This window comes from Hippocampus comes, unplaced genomic scaffold, assembly GCF_001891065.2.
Source record: "Hippocampus comes isolate QL1 unplaced genomic scaffold, H_comes_QL1_v1.1 scaffold169, whole genome shotgun sequence".
Lineage (NCBI taxonomy): Eukaryota > Metazoa > Chordata > Actinopteri > Syngnathiformes > Syngnathidae > Hippocampus > Hippocampus comes.
Genome location: NW_017806049.1, coordinates 437651 through 452776, shown reverse-complemented (window position 1 = coordinate 452776; position 15126 = coordinate 437651). Strand labels below are relative to the sequence as shown.

At 43.1% G+C, this 15126-nt stretch overlaps 20 non-coding genes across 20 annotated transcripts; 4 read left to right on the top strand and 16 right to left on the bottom strand.

The window, feature by feature from the left end:
- Positions 1-360: 360 nt before the first annotated feature.
- On the bottom strand, positions 361-433 carry trnav-cac (transfer RNA valine (anticodon CAC)). Its single transcript has one exon. It is a non-coding gene; the product is annotated as a tRNA-Val (tRNA).
- A 387-nt stretch (positions 434-820) lies between these two features.
- Positions 821-892, top strand: trnad-guc (transfer RNA aspartic acid (anticodon GUC)). Its single transcript has one exon. It is a non-coding gene; the product is annotated as a tRNA-Asp (tRNA).
- Positions 893-1140: 248 nt separating this feature from the next.
- On the top strand, positions 1141-1212 carry trnad-guc (transfer RNA aspartic acid (anticodon GUC)). Its single transcript has one exon. It is a non-coding gene; the product is annotated as a tRNA-Asp (tRNA).
- Positions 1213-1579: 367 nt separating this feature from the next.
- trnav-cac (transfer RNA valine (anticodon CAC)) lies at positions 1580-1652 on the bottom strand. The gene has a single exon. It is a non-coding gene; the product is annotated as a tRNA-Val (tRNA).
- Positions 1653-2200: 548 nt separating this feature from the next.
- On the bottom strand, positions 2201-2273 carry trnav-aac (transfer RNA valine (anticodon AAC)). Its single transcript has one exon. It is a non-coding gene; the product is annotated as a tRNA-Val (tRNA).
- Positions 2274-2503: 230 nt separating this feature from the next.
- trnav-cac (transfer RNA valine (anticodon CAC)) lies at positions 2504-2576 on the bottom strand. The gene has a single exon. It is a non-coding gene; the product is annotated as a tRNA-Val (tRNA).
- Positions 2577-3701: 1125 nt separating this feature from the next.
- trnav-cac (transfer RNA valine (anticodon CAC)) lies at positions 3702-3774 on the bottom strand. The gene has a single exon. It is a non-coding gene; the product is annotated as a tRNA-Val (tRNA).
- A 530-nt stretch (positions 3775-4304) lies between these two features.
- On the bottom strand, positions 4305-4377 carry trnav-cac (transfer RNA valine (anticodon CAC)). The gene has a single exon. It is a non-coding gene; the product is annotated as a tRNA-Val (tRNA).
- Positions 4378-4607: 230 nt separating this feature from the next.
- trnav-aac (transfer RNA valine (anticodon AAC)) lies at positions 4608-4680 on the bottom strand. The gene has a single exon. It is a non-coding gene; the product is annotated as a tRNA-Val (tRNA).
- Positions 4681-5465: 785 nt separating this feature from the next.
- Positions 5466-5538, bottom strand: trnav-aac (transfer RNA valine (anticodon AAC)). The gene has a single exon. It is a non-coding gene; the product is annotated as a tRNA-Val (tRNA).
- An 834-nt stretch (positions 5539-6372) lies between these two features.
- trnav-cac (transfer RNA valine (anticodon CAC)) lies at positions 6373-6445 on the bottom strand. The gene has a single exon. It is a non-coding gene; the product is annotated as a tRNA-Val (tRNA).
- A 399-nt stretch (positions 6446-6844) lies between these two features.
- Positions 6845-6916, top strand: trnad-guc (transfer RNA aspartic acid (anticodon GUC)). Its single transcript has one exon. It is a non-coding gene; the product is annotated as a tRNA-Asp (tRNA).
- A 369-nt stretch (positions 6917-7285) lies between these two features.
- trnav-aac (transfer RNA valine (anticodon AAC)) lies at positions 7286-7358 on the bottom strand. Its single transcript has one exon. It is a non-coding gene; the product is annotated as a tRNA-Val (tRNA).
- A 230-nt stretch (positions 7359-7588) lies between these two features.
- trnav-aac (transfer RNA valine (anticodon AAC)) lies at positions 7589-7661 on the bottom strand. Its single transcript has one exon. It is a non-coding gene; the product is annotated as a tRNA-Val (tRNA).
- Positions 7662-8217: 556 nt separating this feature from the next.
- On the bottom strand, positions 8218-8290 carry trnav-aac (transfer RNA valine (anticodon AAC)). The gene has a single exon. It is a non-coding gene; the product is annotated as a tRNA-Val (tRNA).
- Positions 8291-8522: 232 nt separating this feature from the next.
- On the bottom strand, positions 8523-8595 carry trnav-aac (transfer RNA valine (anticodon AAC)). The gene has a single exon. It is a non-coding gene; the product is annotated as a tRNA-Val (tRNA).
- A 1875-nt stretch (positions 8596-10470) lies between these two features.
- On the bottom strand, positions 10471-10543 carry trnav-cac (transfer RNA valine (anticodon CAC)). Its single transcript has one exon. It is a non-coding gene; the product is annotated as a tRNA-Val (tRNA).
- Positions 10544-10773: 230 nt separating this feature from the next.
- On the bottom strand, positions 10774-10846 carry trnav-aac (transfer RNA valine (anticodon AAC)). Its single transcript has one exon. It is a non-coding gene; the product is annotated as a tRNA-Val (tRNA).
- An 834-nt stretch (positions 10847-11680) lies between these two features.
- On the bottom strand, positions 11681-11753 carry trnav-cac (transfer RNA valine (anticodon CAC)). The gene has a single exon. It is a non-coding gene; the product is annotated as a tRNA-Val (tRNA).
- Positions 11754-12152: 399 nt separating this feature from the next.
- On the top strand, positions 12153-12224 carry trnad-guc (transfer RNA aspartic acid (anticodon GUC)). The gene has a single exon. It is a non-coding gene; the product is annotated as a tRNA-Asp (tRNA).
- The last annotated feature ends 2902 nt before the right edge of the window (positions 12225-15126 follow it).

The window sequence follows — 15126 nt, the reverse complement described above, 5'->3', positions numbered from 1 at the left end:
AATTTTAATTATTTTGGTGATGCAGGTTTTTCACAGCAACTCAAAAAGGAGTCGGAATTGTTTCCAGCCGGTTTCGAAGTGGGGAGTTTTCGTGTGTAAGACGAACGTGAAAACCACTACACTATGGAAACAGATGGCACAAGATTGTTTCATATCAAGGAAATCATGCCAGCTAACTGATAGCGTGGGCGGTGTTTTGGTGGGTTGAGCTTCTTGAAAGCCTGTGTTGCTCATTTGTATAGTGGACAGTATCTCCACCTGTCACGGGGAAGACCAGGGTTCGATTCCCCGATGGGGAGTTGTGATTTTAATTATTTTGGTCATGCAGTTTTTCACAGCAAATCAAAAAGGAGTGGTGATTGTTTCCACCCAGTTTCGAACTGGGGACCTTTCGTGTGTGAGACGAACGTGATAACCACTACAATATGGAAACAGATGACAAATGATTGTTTCATATCAAGGATATCATTCCAGCTAACTGATAGCGTGGTGGGTAGAGCTTCCTGAAGTAGTGTGTTCCTCGTGATTTCGTGAACAGTATCTCCTCCTGTCACGCGGAAGACCAGGGTTTGATTCCCTGACGAGGAGGTGCTGTAATTTAAATTACTTTGGTGATGCTGTTTTTCACAGCAAATCGAAAAGGAGTAGGGATTGTTTCACCCAGTTTCAAACTGGGGACCTCTCGTGTGTGAGACAATCTTGATAACCACTACACTATGGAAACAGATGACACAAGACTGTTTCATATCAAGGAAATCATGCCAGCTAACTGATAGCGTGGCCGGTGTTTTGGTGGGTAGAGCTTCTTGAAAGGCTGTGTTCCTCGTTAGTATAGTGGGCAGTATCTCCGCCTGTCACGTGGAAGACCAAGGTTCGATTCCCTGATGGGGAGTTGCTTTGATTTTAATTATTTTGGTGATGCAGTTTTTTCACAGCACATCAAAAAGGACGCAAATTGAAAAGGAGGGGGGATAGTTTCCACCCAGTTTCGAAATGGGGACCTCTCTTGTGTGAGACAAACTTGATAACCACTACACTATGTAAACAGATGACACAAAACTGTTTGATATCAAGGATATCATGTCAGCTAACTGATAGCATATCGTGTTTTGACAGGTACAGCTTCTTGAAAGACTGTCTTCCTCGTTAGTATAGTGGACAGTATCTCCGCCTGTCACGCGGAAGACCGGGTTTCGATTCCCTGACGGGGAGTTGCTGTAATTTTAATTATTTTGGTGATGCAGGTTTTTCACAGCAACTCAAAAAGGAGTCGGAATTGTTTCCAGCCGGTTTCGAAGTGGGGAGTTTTCGTGTGTGAGACGAACGTGAAAACCACTACACTATGGAAACAGATGACACAAGATTGTTTCATATCAAGGAAATCATGCCAGCTAAGTGATAGCGTGGCCGGTGTTTTGGTGGGTTGAGCATCTTGAAAGACTGTGTTGCTCATTTGTATAGTGGACAGTATCTCCACCTGTCACGGGGAAGACCAGGGTTCGATTCCCCGATGGGGAGTTGTGATTTTAATTATTTTTGTCATACAGTTTTTCACAGCAAATCAAAAAAGAGTGGTGATTGTTTCCACCCAGTTTCGAACTGGGGACCTTTCGTGTGTGAGACGAACGTGATAACCACTACAATATGGAAACAGATGACAAATGATTGTTTCATATCAAGGATATCATTCCAGCTAACTGATAGCGTGGTGGGTAGAGCTTCCTGAAGTAGTGTGTTCCTCGTGAGTTCGTGAACAGTATCTCCACCTGTCACGCGGAAGACCCGGGTTTCCTGTCACGCGGAAGACCGGGGTTCGATTCCCTGACGGGGAGTTGCTGTAATTTTAATTATTTTGGTGATGCAGGTTTTTCACAGCAAATCAAAAAGTAGTCGGGATTGTTTCCAGCCAGTTTCGAAGTGGGGAGTTTTCGTGTGTGAGACGAACGTGAAAACGGCTACACTATGGAAACAGATGACACAAAACTGTTTCATATCAAGGATATCATGTCAGCGAACTGATAGCATATCGTGTTTTGGCAGGGACAGCTCCTTGAAGGACTGTTTTCCTCATTTGTATAGTGGGCAGTATCTCCGCCTGTCAAGTGGAAGACTGGGGTTCGGTTCCCTGACGGGGCGTTGTTGTAATTTAAATTATTTTGGTAATGCATTTTTTCACAGCAAATAAAAATGGAGTAGGGATTGTTTCCACCCAGTTTCGAACTGGGGACCTTTCGTGTGTTAGACGAATGTGATAACCACTACACTATGGAAACAGATGACACAAGATTGTTTCACATCAACGAAATCATGTCAGCTAACTGATAGCATATCGTGTTTTGGCAGGTACAGCTTCTTGAAAGACTGTTTTCCTCATTTATATAGTGGGCAGTATCTCCGCCTGTCAAGTGGAAGACTGGGGTTCGGTTCCCTGACGGGGCGTTGTTGTAATTTAAATTATTTTGGTAATGCAGTTTTTCACAGCAAATAAAAACGGAGTGCGGATTGTTTCCACCCAGTTTCGACCTGGGGACCTTTCGTGTGTGAGACGAACGTGATAACCACTACACTATGGAAACAGATGACAAACAATTGTTTCATATCAAGGATACCATGCGAGCTAACTGATAGCGTGGTGGGTAGAGCTTCCTGAAGTAGTGTGTTCCTCGTGAGTTCGTGAACAGTATCTCCACCTGTCACGCGAGACCAGGGTACCAGGGTTTGATTCCCTGACGAGGAGGTGCTGTAATTTAAATTATTTTGGTGATGCAGTTTTTCACAGCAAATCGAAAAGGAGTAGGGATTGTTTCACCCAGTTTCGAACTGGGGACCTCTCGTGTGTGAGACAAACTTGATAACCACTACACGATGGAAAGAGATGACACAAAACTGTTTCATATCAATGATATCATGTCCGCTAACTGATAGCATATCGTGTTTCAGCAGGGACAGCTTCTTTAAAGACTGTTTTCCTCATTTGTATAGTGGACAGTATCTCCGCCTGTCACGCGGCAGACCGGGGTTCGGTTCCCTGACGGGACGTTGTTGTAATTTAAATTATTTTGGTAATGCAGTTTTTTCACAGCAAATCAAAAAGGAGTCAGGATTTTTTCCAGCCAGTTTCGACGTGGGGAGTTTTCGTGTGTGAGACGAACGTGAAAACAACTACAATATGGAAACAGATGACACAAGATTGTTTCATATCAAGGAAATCATGCCATCTCACTGATTGCGTGGCTGGTGTTTTGGCTGGTACAGCTTCTTGAAAGACTGTGTTCCTCGTTAGTATAGTGGGCAGTATCTCCGCCTGTCACGTGGAAGCCCGACGTTGGATTCCCTGACGGGGAGTTGTTGTGACTTTAATTATTTTGGTCATGCAGTTTTTCGCAGCAAATCAAAAAGGAGTACCGACTGCATCCACCCAGTTTCAAACCTGGGATCTTTCGTGTGTGAGACGAACGTGATAACCACTACACTATGGAAACAGATGACACAAGATTTTTTCATATCAAGGATATCATTCCAGCTAACTGATAGCATGGTGGTTAGAGCTTCCTGAAATAATGTGTTCCTCGTTAGTTAGTGGACAGTATCTCCACCTGTCACGCGGAAGACCGGGTTTTGGTTCCCTGACGGGGATGTTCTGTAATATAAATTATTTTGGTGATGCAGTTATTCACAGCAAATCAAAACGGAGCAGTCTTTGTTTCCACCCAGTTTCGAACTGGGGACCGTTTGCGTGTGAGGCAAACTTGAAAACCACTACACTATGGAAAGAGATTACACAAAACTGTTTCATATCAGACGTCATGCCAGCTGACTGACAGCGTGTTGTGGGAGGTACAGCTTATTGTAAGACAGTGTTCCCTGTTAGTATAGTGGATCGTTTCTCCGCCTGTCACGCGGAAGACCAAGGTTCGATTCCCTGACTGGGAGTTGCGGTAATTTTAATTATTTTGGTGATGCAGTTTTTCACAGCAAATCAAAAAGGAGTAGGGATTGTTTCCACCCAGTTTTGAAACTGGGTACCTTTCATGTGTGAGACAAACTTGATAACCACTACACAATGGAAAAAGGCGACACAAGATTGTTTCATATCGTGGATATCATGTCAGCTAACTGATAGCATGTCTTCTTTTTTGGTAGGTACAGCTTCTTGATAGACTGTGTTCCTTGTTAGTATAGTGTACAGTATCTCCGACTGTCACGCGGAAGACAGGGGTTCGATTCCCTGAGGGGGAGGTGCTGTAATTTAAATTATTTTGGTGATGCAGTTTTTTCACAGCAAATCAAAAAGGAATCGGGATTGTTTCCACCCAGTTTCGAAGTGGGGACCTTTTGTGTGTGAGACGAACGTGATAACCACTACACTATGGAAACAGATGACACAAGATTGTTTCATATCAAGGATGTCATGTCAGCTAACTGATAGCATATCGTGTTTTGACAGGTACAGCTTCTTCAAAGACTGTGTTCCTCATTTGTATAGTGTACAGTATCGCCGCCTGTCATGTGGATGACCGGGGTTCGGATCCCTGACGGGGCGTTGTTGTAATTTAAATAATTTTGGTAATGCAGTTTTTCACAGCAAGTAAAAATGGAGTAGAGATTGTTTCCACGCAGTTTCGAACTGGGGACCTTTCGTGTGTTAGACGAACATGATAACCACTACACCATGGAAACAGATGACACAAGACTGTTTAATATCAAGGATATCATGACAGCTAACTGATAGCCTGGTTTTTGGGTGGGTAGAGCTTCCTGAAAGAGTTTGTTCCTCATTTGAATAGTAGACAGTATCTCCGCCTGTCACGCGGAAGACCGGGATTCGGTTCCCTGAGGGGAGTTGCTGTAAATTTAATTATTTTGGTGATGCAGTTTTTCACAGCAAAGAAAAAAGGAGTAAGGATTGTTTCCACCCAGTTTTGAACTGGGACTCTTTCGTGTGTTCGACCAACGTGATAACCACTACACTATGGAAACAGGAGACACAAGATTGTTTAATATCGAGGATATCATGTCAGCTGACTGATAGCATGTTTTTGGTTGGTACAGCCTCTTGACAGACTGCATTCCTCGTTAGTACAGTGTATCGTATCGCCGCCTGTCACGCGGAAGACCAGGGTTTGATTCCCTGACGGTGGGTTGCTGTAATTTAAATTATTTTGGTGATGCAGTTTTGTCACAGCAAATAAAAAAGGAGTAAGGATTGTTTCCACCCAGTTTCAAAATGGGGACCTTTCGTGTGTGAGACAAACGTGATGACCACTACACTATGGAAACAGATGACACAAGATTGTATCTTATCAAGGATATCATGCCAGCTAATTGATAGCATGGCCGGTGTTTTTGTGGGTAGAGCTTCCTGAAAGAGTGTGTTCCTCGTCAGTTTAGTGGACAGTATCCCCTGTAATTTAAATAATTTTGGTAATGCAGTTTTTCACAGCAAGTAAAAATGGAGTAGAGATTGTTTCCACGCAGTTTCGAACTGGGGACCTTTCGTGTGTTAGACGAACATGATAACCACTACACCATGGAAACAGATGACACAAGACTGTTTAATATCAAGGATATCATGACAGCTAACTGATAGCCTGGTTTTTGGGTGGGTAGAGCTTCCTGAAAGAGTTTGTTCCTCATTTGAATAGTAGACAGTATCTCCGCCTGTCACGCGGAAGACCGGGATTCGGTTCCCTGAGGGGAGTTGCTGTAAATTTAATTATTTTGGTGATGCAGTTTTTCACAGCAAAGAAAAAAGGAGTAAGGATTGTTTCCACCCAGTTTTGAACTGGGACTCTTTCGTGTGTTCGACCAACGTGATAACCACTACACTATGGAAACAGGAGACACAAGATTGTTTAATATCGAGGATATCATGTCAGCTGACTGATAGCATGTTTTTGGTTGGTACAGCCTCTTGACAGACTGCATTCCTCGTTAGTACAGTGTATCGTATCGCCGCCTGTCACGCGGAAGACCAGGGTTTGATTCCCTGACGGTGGGTTGCTGTAATTTAAATTATTTTGGTGATGCAGTTTTGTCACAGCAAATAAAAAAGGAGTAAGGATTGTTTCCACCCAGTTTCAAAATGGGGACCTTTCGTGTGTGAGACAAACGTGATGACCACTACACTATGGAAACAGATGACACAAGATTGTATCTTATCAAGGATATCATGCCAGCTAATTGATAGCATGGCCGGTGTTTTTGTGGGTAGAGCTTCCTGAAAGAGTGTGTTCCTCGTCAGTTTAGTGGACAGTATCCCCGCCTGTCATGCGGAAGACCATGGTTTGATTCCCTGATCAGGAGTTGCTGTAATTTTAATTATTTTGGTGATGCAGTTTTTTTCACAGCAAATCAAAAAGGAGTAGGCATTGTTTCCACCCAGTTTCAAACTTGGGACCTTTCGTGTGTGAGACAAACGTGATGACCACTACACTATGGAAACAGATGACATAAGACTGTTTCATATCAAGGCTGTCATGCCATCTGACTGATAGCCCGGGTGTTTTGGCAGGAAGAGGTCATTTTTAGCCTATTTTCCTCATCAGGATAGTGGACAGTATCTCTGCCTGTCACACGGAAGACCAGGCTTCGATTCCCTGACGAGGAGTTGCTGCAACTTTAATTATTTTGGTGATGCAGTTTTTTCACAGCAAATCAAAGAGGAGTAGGGAATGTCTCCACCCAATTTGGAACTGGGGACCTTTTGTGTGTTAGACAAAAGTGATAACCACCACACTACAGAAACAGGTGACAAACGAGTATTTCATATCAAGTTTGTCATTTTATCTATCTGATAGCATGTCCGGTGTAATGGCGGGTACAGCTTCTTGAAAGCCTGAGTTCCTCGTTAGTATAGTGGACAGTATCTCTGCCTGTCACGCGGAAGACCAGGGTTCGATTCCCTGACGGGGAGATGTTGTGACTTCAATTATTTTGGTGATGCAGTTTTTCACAGCAAATAAAAAAGGAGTCGGGATTGTTTACACCCAGTTTCGAACTGGGGACCTTTCGTGTGTTAGACGGATGTGATAAACATTACAATAAGGAAACAGATGACAAATGAGTCCTTCATATCTGGGCTGTCAACCCAGGTAGCTGATAGCAGGGACGGTGTTTTGGCGGGAAGAGCTCCTTTTAAGCCGGAGGTCCTTGTTAGTCTAGTGGGCAGTATCTCCGCCTGTCCCGTGGAAGACCGGGGTTCAACTCCCTGATGAGGAGATGTTATGATTTTAAATACTTTGGTGATGCAGTTTTTCACAGCAAATCAAAAAGGAGTCGTGATTGTTTCCACCCAGTTTCAAACTGGGGACCTTTCGTGCGTTAGACGAACGTGATAACCACTATACTATGGAAACAGATGACACCACGTTTTTTCATGTCAGGGATGGCAACCCAGCTCATTGATGGCATGGCCGGTGTTTTGGCAGGTAGAGATCCTTTTAAGCCTGTATTCCTCGTTAGTATAGTGGACAGTATATCCACCTGTCACGCGTAAGACCGTGGTTCAATTCCCTGACAAGGAGATGTGATTTGAATTACTTTGGTGATGCAGTTTTTTTACAGCAAATAAAAAAGGAGTCGGGATTGTTTCCACCCAGTTTCGAACAGGGGACCTTTCGTGTGTTAGACGAACGTGATAACCACTACACTATGGAAACAGGTGACAACACCTTCTTTCCTATAAGGGCTGTCAACCCAGTTAACTGCTAGCATGACCAGTCTTGGCGGATAGAGTTACTTGAAAGGCTGTGTTACTCGTGAGTATCGTGGACAATACTTCCGCCTGTGACGAAGAAGACCGGGGATCGATTCCCTGACGGTTAGTTGTTGTGACTTTTATGAGTGAGGAGATGATGTGATTTTAAATACTTTGGTGATGCAGTTTTTCACAGCAAATAAAAAAGGAGTCAGGAGTGCTTCCACCCAGTTTTGAACTGGGGACCTTTTGTGTGTGAGATGGACGTGATAACCACTACACTATGGAAACAGATGTCCGCAGGGTTTTTCTCATCATGGTTGTCAACCGAGCTAACTAATAGCAGGGACTGTTTTGGCGGGAAGAGCTCCTGCTAAGCCTGTGTTCCTCGTTAGCATAGTGGGCGGTATTTCCGCCTGTCACGCGGAAAACCGGGGTTCGATTCCCTGGCGAGGAGTTGTGTTTTTAATTATTTTAGTATCGCAGTTTTTCACAACAAATCAAAAAGGAGTCGTGATTGTTTCCACACAGTTTCGAACTGGGAACCTTTCGTGTGTTAGACGAACGTGATAACCACTACACTATGGAAACAGATGACAAGACAGTTTTTCATATGAGGGATGGCAACCCAGCTCATTGATGGCATGGCCGGTGTTTTGGCAGGTAGAGATCCTTTTAAACGCTTATTCCTCGTTAGTATAGTGGACAGTATCTCTGCCTGTCACGTAGAATACTGGGGTTCGATTCCCTGATGAGGAGATGTTGTGATTTTAAATACTTTGGTGATGCAGTTTTTCACAGCAAATCAAAAAGGAGTCGTGATTGTTTCCACCCAGTTTCGAACTGAGGACCTTTCGTGTGTTAGACGAACGTTATAACCACTACACTATGGAAACAGGTGACACCACGTTTTTTCATATCAAGGCTGTCAACTCAGCTAACTGATAGCATGGCCGGTGTTTTGGCAGGTAGAGCTTCTTTCAAGCCTGTATTCCTCGTTAGTATAGTGGGCAGTATATCCACCTGTCACGCGTAAAACCGTGGTTCAATTCCCTGAGAAGGAGATGCGATTTTAATGACTTTGGCCTTTCATATAAGGTCTGTCAACCCAGTTAACTGCTAGCATGACCAGTCTTTTGGCGGATAGATTTTCTTGAAAGGCTGTGTTACTCGTGAGTATCGTGGACAATACTTCCGCCTGTGACGTAGAAGACCGGGGATCGATTCCCTGACGAAATCAAAAAGGAGTCGTGATTGTTTCCACCCAGTTTCGACTGGGGACCTTCCGTGTGTTACACGAACGTGATAACCACTACACTATGGAAACAGATGACAACGCCGTTTTTCATATGAGGGATGGCAACCCAGCTCATTGATGGCATGGCCGGTTTTTTGGCAGGTAGAGATCCTTTTAAACCCATATTCCTCGTTAGTATAGTGGACAGTATCTCTTCCTGTCACGCGAAAGACTGGGGTTCGATTCCCAGACGGGGAGTTGTGTTTTGAATTATTTTAGTGATTCAGTTTTTCACGGCAAATCAAAAAGGAGTCGGGATTGTTTCCACCCAGTTTTGAAGTGGGGACCTTTCGTGTGTTAGACGAACGATGATAACCACTACACTATGGCAACAGGTGACAACACAGTCTTTCATATCAGGGCTGTCAACTCAGTTAACCGATAGCATGGCCAGTCTCTTGGCGGATAGACTTTCTTGAAAGGCTGTGTTGCTCGTTAGTATTGTGGACAGTCATTCCACCTGTCACGTGGAAGACCGGGAATCGATTCCGTGACAGTTAGTTGTGATTTTTATCAGCGTGGTGATCGAGTTTTTCAGGACAAATTAAAAGTGCAGGGATTGTTCCCACCCAGTTTCAAACTGGGGACCTTTTGTGTGTTAGACGAATGTGATAACCATTACAACATGGAAACAGATGACAAATGAGCCCTTCATATCATTGCTGTCAACCCAGCTAACTGATAGCAGGGACGGTGTTTTGGCGGGAAGAGCTCCTTTCAAGCCTGTGTTCCTTGTTAGTATAGTGGACAGTAATTCCGCCTGTCACGTGGAAGACCGGGGATCGATTCCCTGACGGTTAGTTGTGATTTTTATCAGTGTGGTGATCGAGTTTTTCAGGACAAATCAAAAAGGTGCAGGGATTGTTCCCACCCATTTTCAAACTGGGGACCTAAGGTGTGTTAGACGAACTTGATAACCACTGCACAATGGAAACAGATGACACCACCGTTTTTCATATCAGGGATGGCAACCCAGCTCATTGATTGCATTTCCGGTGTTTTGGCAGGTAGAGATTCTTTTAAGCCTGTATTCCTCGTTAGTATAGTGGACAGTATCTCCGCCTGTCACGAGGAAGACCGGGGTTCAAATCCCTGAGGAGGAGATGTTGCAATTTTAATTATTTTGGTGATGCAGTTTTTCACAGCAAATCAAAAAGGAGTAGGGATTGTTTCCACCCAGTTTTGAAACTGGGTACCTTTCATGTGTGAGACAAACTTGATAACCACTACACAATGGAAAAAGGCGACACAAGATTGTTTCATATCGTGGATATCATGTCAGCTAACTGATAGCATGTCTTCTTTTTTGGTAGGTACAGCTTCTTGATAGACTGTGTTCCTTGTTAGTATAGTGTACAGTATCTCCGACTGTCACGCGGAAGACAGGGGTTCGATTCCCTGAGGGGGAGGTGCTGTAATTTAAATTATTTTGGTGATGCAGTTTTTTCACAGCAAATCAAAAAGGAGTAGGCATTGTTTCCACCCAGTTTCAAACTTGGGACCTTTCGTGTGTGAGACAAACGTGATGACCACTACACTATGGAAACAGATGACACAAGATTGTTTCATATCAAGGATGTCATGTCAGCTAACTGATAGCATATCGTGTTTTGACAGGTACAGCTTCTTCAAAGACTGTGTTCCTCATTTGTATAGTGTACAGTATCGCCGCCTGTCATGTGGATGACCGGGGTTCGGATCCCTGACGGGGCGTTGTTGTAATTTAAATAATTTTGGTAATGCAGTTTTTCACAGCAAGTAAAAATGGAGTAGAGATTGTTTCCACGCAGTTTCGAACTGGGGACCTTTCGTGTGTTAGACGAACATGATAACCACTACACCATGGAAACAGATGACACAAGACTGTTTAATATCAAGGATATCATGACAGCTAACTGATAGCCTGGTTTTTGGGTGGGTAGAGCTTCCTGAAAGAGTTTGTTCCTCATTTGAATAGTAGACAGTATCTCCGCCTGTCACGCGGAAGACCGGGATTCGGTTCCCTGAGGGGAGTTGCTGTAAATTTAATTATTTTGGTGATGCAGTTTTTCACAGCAAAGAAAAAAGGAGTAAGGATTGTTTCCACCCAGTTTTGAACTGGGACTCTTTCGTGTGTTCGACCAACGTGATAACCACTACACTATGGAAACAGGAGACACAAGATTGTTTAATATCGAGGATATCATGTCAGCTGACTGATAGCATGTTTTTGGTTGGTACAGCCTCTTGACAGACTGCATTCCTCGTTAGTACAGTGTATCGTATCGCCGCCTGTCACGCGGAAGACCAGGGTTTGATTCCCTGACGGTGGGTTGCTGTAATTTAAATTATTTTGGTGATGCAGTTTTGTCACAGCAAATAAAAAAGGAGTAAGGATTGTTTCCACCCAGTTTCAAAATGGGGACCTTTCGTGTGTGAGACAAACGTGATGACCACTACACTATGGAAACAGATGACACAAGATTGTATCTTATCAAGGATATCATGCCAGCTAATTGATAGCATGGCCGGTGTTTTTGTGGGTAGAGCTTCCTGAAAGAGTGTGTTCCTCGTCAGTTTAGTGGACAGTATCCCCGCCTGTCATGCGGAAGACCATGGTTTGATTCCCTGATCAGGAGTTGCTGTAATTTTAATTATTTTGGTGATGCAGTTTTTTTCACAGCAAATCAAAAAGGAGTAGGCATTGTTTCCACCCAGTTTCAAACTTGGGACCTTTCGTGTGTGAGACAAACGTGATGACCACTACACTATGGAAACAGATGACATAAGACTGTTTCATATCAAGGCTGTCATGCCATCTGACTGATAGCCCGGGTGTTTTGGCAGGAAGAGGTCATTTTTAGCCTATTTTCCTCATCAGGATAGTGGACAGTATCTCTGCCTGTCACACGGAAGACCAGGCTTCGATTCCCTGACGAGGAGTTGCTGCAACTTTAATTATTTTGGTGATGCAGTTTTTTCACAGCAAATCAAAGAGGAGTAGGGAATGTCTCCACCCAATTTGGAACTGGGGACCTTTTGTGTGTTAGACAAAAGTGATAACCACCACACTACAGAAACAGGTGACAAACGAGTATTTCATATCAAGTTTGTCATTTTATCTATCTGATAGCATGTCCGGTGTAATGGCGGGTACAGCTTCTTGAAAGCCTGAGTTCCTCGTTAGTATAGTGGACAGTATCTCTGCCTGTCACGCGGAAGACCAGGGTTCGATTCCCTGACGGGGAGATGTTGTGACTTCAATTATTTTGGTGATGCAGTTTTTCACAGCAAATCAAAAAGGAGTTGGGATTGTTTCCACCCACTGTCAAACTGGGGACCTTTCGTGTGTTAGACAAATGTGGTCACCACTACACTTTAGAAACAGATGACACAGGGTTCTTTCTTTTCAAGGATTGTGGTATCTGTTTTATTAGTATTGTACTAACTTCATGGAATTACGTTAGCTAATTGTAGTCAAGAAAGAAAAAGAGAGAATAGCTGTCAATTAGTATTAATATGTAGCGTCTACTTCTTATTAGCATCATAATTAGTGTTAATATGTAGTGTCTACTTCTTATTAGCATCATAATCAGTATTTCGCGTCTACTTCTTATTAGCCTTATAATTAGTATTAATATGTAGTGTCTACTGCCTACTAGCATTATATGATTTCGGACGTTAGCTTATCATAGACAGAAGGAAAAAGAGCAGATGGCCGTCACTCGTAAAAAGCAGAAAAGAGGACGTATGGTTATCTAAACACTCGTAAAAAGCAAAAAAACACAAATGCTGACCAACGACACTTGTTAAGCCTACATGACTAAGCAAGAAATAAAATGCTGACTAACGAAACAAGTTAACCGACTACATGCCGAAGAATAGGTGTAGCAGGAAAAGGGCGATGGCAGCCTCGCGTAGATAGCAGAAAAACAAGTTAACCGAAAAAGGCTATGGCTGCCTCGCGTAGATAGCATTAGCAGGAAAAGGGCTATGGCTGCCTCGCGTAGATAACAGAAAAACAAGTTAACCGACTACATGCCGAAGAATAGGTGTAGCAGGAAAAGGGCGATGGCAGCCTCGCGTAGATAGCAGAAAAACAAGTTAACCGAAAAAGGCTATGGCTGCCTCGCGTAGATAGCATAAAAACAAGTATATAGTTGTCAAACAGAGAAATATATGGACCAGAAAAACAGGGAGTAAAACGCAGGATCAGCAACACCTGCTAACCAACTACATGCCAGAGAATGTGTTGGAAAAGAACTGAATGTATGATGATACTTGCTAAATCCATTTGCTACGGTCTCTATCAGATCGATAAATGCATGCCCCATTGAGTTAACAATGACATGCCCCTTTGTGTTTTAAAAAGGACACGTGGTAATACTTGAAACCCACATGCATTCACACAAGGGCCCAGCAGGGGCCCCATTATATTTTAAAAAATAGAAGCCAATGTGACACCATTATAATTAAAAACCAAGATATGAAGTAATTTATAGATACCATTAAAAAACTAGCCAGCGAAGAAAGCCACAGCCAATCAGAATCACACAAGGCATTATGACCCTGTTAGAGTTGATAACGATCGAGAGACGGCCCAATGAAATCAGAGGGGTGGGCCCCTCATACCGTTATAAAAACTGTGTTTAACCTCGAAAGAATTCAGAGTTTTCCGATGTGCATATCTGTACCTCTCCGAGTTTTTGATTGAATAAAGCTCGTTTGTGACCAGCCTGCACCTCGGCCTCCGGACTAAGTTTGTACTTGGTTTTTGAACGATCTCGGCATCAAGCTCAAAGAAACTTCTGGTGTGTCCCCCGGTCTGCGGTTCAACAAAGGAAAGTCAGTTTTTTGCGGTTCAACGAAGGAAAGTCAGTTGTTTCCTCCTTTTTGTGTCGGCCCCCCCTGATCCCTCGGCCGTCCGCCCGGGACGCCTTGGCGCGCCCCTGGTCTCCGGGAGGAGGCGTGGGTCCGGGCTCCGGGCCGACACATCAGGATGTCATGCCATCTAACTGATGGCATTTCCCTTGTTTTGGCAGGTACAGCTTCTAGAAAAACTGTGTTCTTCGTTAGTATCGTGGACAGTATCTCCACGTGGAACATAGGGGATCGAATCCCTGATGGGGAGTTGTGATTTTAATTAATTTGTTCATTTCTCTCTTTCTCTCTCTCTCTCTCACTATTAGAATCAGAATCATCTTTATTGACCAAGTATGTAGAACACACAAGGAATTTGTCTCCGGTAGAACATGCTGCACTCGTATCATCATAAAGAAGGACATGACCAATAAGTAATGAACGACATTCCGTTATGTAAGTGTACCGTTGTGTGGTGGTACCACCCAATAACAACTGTGCGGCAATGTGCAAATTTTCAATGGGGTGTTCACACGGCAACATTTGCTGCGGTGCAACGCCAGTGCTGCCCCAGTAGAACGTTCACACATGCAAAGTTACACCGGTGTAGCCCCTGAAAACAGCTTACTCCGGAGCAAATTATTAAACCACCTCCCTGAGGTGGGTTAAATTTGCTCCGGAGTAGTTTGCTGCACCGATTTGAAATGGTACGTGTGAACACTACAGGGTTAAAATTTTGCTCCAGCGCAAATGCTCGTTTGCGGCGGGGGGAGTAGCCTCGCTACGCATGAGAAGAGTTTGTTTGTTTGTTTGTTTGTTTTGTTTGTTTGTTTATTGAACATATATATAAAACATACAATAACATAACAAAATGCAAACAAAAATTATGAAAGGGAAATAAAAGTAAAAGTAAGTAATACAAACATCATCACAGTTATATGTTCAAAGGAGTAGGAAGAAGTATACAACTTATCTAATCCTACCCCTTGTTGTGCAATAATGTATATTGATCATTTCCAATACCAAAGAAAAGGAAGAAATCTAAATATCATCAAATACTTTTCCCCTTTTGTGTACTATACTTATCTATTGATACACCTTTCGGTTTGTATATATGTATAATTGTTCTTTCTACTTTTTATATCAAATGACTCATATTCATTATATATACTGCATTTCTTGAATACATTCAATAAGTTGTTCAAAATCCAGAACAAGAACAAACCATAGTATTACTATATTTTATAGGTACCAGTATGTAAAATTTATCTTCTTAACTTTGTTTTATGTA